Raw genomic sequence first — 2,494 nt, 5'->3', positions numbered from 1 at the left:
GCAAAGCATCTTTGTCTTCCTGACACTGGATTATCTAGCATGTTAGTTTTTACATCAGGAAGGCAACTGCAAGTGTTGGGCCCAAAAGTATTTCTGGTTTACTCTTGAAAAGACCACTGAATATGCTTCTATACATACTGAACCAGGCAAATTTATGCAGTGCGTTCAACATCATCTCCTTATCAATACAGCCCAGATTCCGATTCTTTCTACTGCACCCCTAAGGAATTCAAAGCATTATTGGTGCAATTAGCAAAGAGAAAATGCCTGTCAATGACTGGAAGGCTGTTTTACAAGAGGAGCTGGTATGGATTTCACCTCCTTGTTGTATGGAACTGTACAGACAGCATGATACCTGAGCAAATAAATCAACTACCATGATCAGAAGGGCTTGTCAATCCATCGTTTTTGCTTTATCGTGTGCAAAGCCTGCTACTGCCCCCTGAGCTTCCTGCATTTCTCTTTTCTTGAAAAATCAGTGCTTGATCCTTTCCAAAATAACCAGAAAAGAAATGAGGCAGAAAGTATCTCTTCATCGCGGTTCCCCCTCAGTCCCGAGACTGATAGAAAAGGATGTAACCAGACTCAGAGTTCTTTGAGTATCTGATGTCAACCCGTAGAATTCTTCAATAGCTTGTGTATCTATTTTTTCTACAATGTCGTCATCAAACAACAACCAAAAATCATGACTCTTAACTATCGCAATATAATGGCCTCGATTGGGACCACTTCCACAGTGAACCACAACAGCAACAAGGTCGTACATTCTGTCTGGATTGGTGGCATCACCTGAAGTGTTAAATAGACGAAGTTCTAAAGGAAAAACCACCCGGTAAGAGAGTTTTGTATATCGATGAAGTTGATCCATATATTTAAATCTCTTCAAGTGTAGAGCTAGAATCATGGGCAGTTTTTAAACTTTCATCTGTTTGTGTGCTTCCTGTTTGCTGCGACACTCTTCACAGTAATACTTGTATTAACTGCATAGAGTTTCTGTGTTGCTGAAACCCCTTAAGCAGTGAGTAATTGATGTATTTTGTTCCACGTCAACAGAAAGGTCTAAAAAATCTTCATCTTTGCTGCTTATAGTTTCACAAGTAAGACGTCTGGTTTCATTAGTTAACGTTCCCCGAAAAATCTCATGAACCCACGTTGGGTCTGGTGTGCTGCTATTATTTTCATTATCAATATTATCATTAGGTTAGCGACCATTTTGTTTTTCCTGCTTTCTCTCTTCTTGTAAAATATCACCAGTTGTATTTAGTAGGTAATTTAAGAATTCATGGGCATCTTGTTGCATGTAGTTGTCGAAAAGCTCATTTTCTTTCTGTAATCCGAACTTCTTGGGAGGTATTCCTCCAACCTTTTTCTTCTGAGTGGCTATGCTGTGAAAGAGATCTGCTAAGCATGTAAGAAGGCTCTCCTTTTTCCTAGGTTGACTCTTATATGCAAGAACTTTTTCCCGAAACGGACGACAAAAATAAAGTGCTTGAAGAACTGAATTGCAGTAGCAGGTATTCCCAAAATTGACTAATCCAAAATAATGCTCGTTGACCGGAAACTGTTCTGGACCAATCTCTTTCTCTAATGCCGAAGCACTGGCGCCCATGGTACAGATGGAGGCGAATTTGGAGACTGTCATTAGGATTTCCATCTGGCCAGCGCCATCTTCCACCCAATCATAGTGGCGGAGCCGGGCGGGGGAGGACGGCAGCCGGGCCCCCCGCTTGCACTGTAGCCCGCGGGTAGACCCCGAGCCGCCGCCGACCCACGCACCGAGCCCACTAGGCCTCCACTGCTGTCATCGCCGCCGGTCCCTCAGGCACTCCCGGCCCTAGTCCCTGTCAGCCGGCCGCTTTTTTTTTTTTTTTTTTTTTTTTTTTTTTTGAGTTTCCTCTCTGTCGCCCAGGCTGGAGTGCAATGGCGCGATCTCGGCTCACTGCAACCTCTGCCTCCCGGGTTCAAGCGATTCTACTGCCTCAGCCTCCTGAATAGCTGGGAACACAGGCGCGTGCCACAATGCCCAGCTAAATTTTGTATTTTTAGTAGAGATGGGGTTTCACCATGTTGGTCAGGCTGGTTTCGAACTCCTGACCTCGTGATCCGCCCTCCCCAAGTGCTGAAATTACAGGCGTGAGCCACTGCGCACGGCCCCGCCCTGTAGTATATTTTGCAGTTGGGTACCGTGATGCTTTCATTTCTGTTCTTTTCGCTTAGGATTGCCTTAGCTAGTCAGGCTTTTTTTTGTTTCCATATGAATTTTATAATAGTTTTATCTAGCTCTTCGAAGAATATTATTGGTAGTTTGATAGGAATAGCATTGAATCTGTAAATTGTTTTAGGCAGTATGACCATTTTAGTGATATTGATTTTTCCTGTTCATGAGCATGGAATGGTTTTTCATTTATTTGTGTGATCTCTGATTTCTTTCTGCATTGTTTTGTAATTCTCACCATAGAGCTCTTTCACCTAACTGGCTAGCTGTATCATTTTT

General features: G+C 43.1%; 1 pseudogene; it reads right to left on the bottom strand.

Annotated features, from left to right (window-relative positions):
* Window positions 1-316: 316 nt before the first annotated feature.
* On the bottom strand, window positions 317-1,682 carry LOC100610313 (ubiquitin carboxyl-terminal hydrolase 12-like; annotated as a pseudogene).
* Between the last annotated feature and the right edge of the window lie 812 nt (window positions 1,683-2,494).

The sequence above is a fragment of the Pan troglodytes genome, chromosome X (genome assembly GCF_028858775.2).
Source record: "Pan troglodytes isolate AG18354 chromosome X, NHGRI_mPanTro3-v2.0_pri, whole genome shotgun sequence".
NCBI classification, from domain to species: Eukaryota; Metazoa; Chordata; class Mammalia; order Primates; family Hominidae; genus Pan; species Pan troglodytes.
The sequence above is the reverse complement of the archived record's forward strand: the minus strand, read 5'-3'. Positions and strand labels throughout refer to the sequence as shown.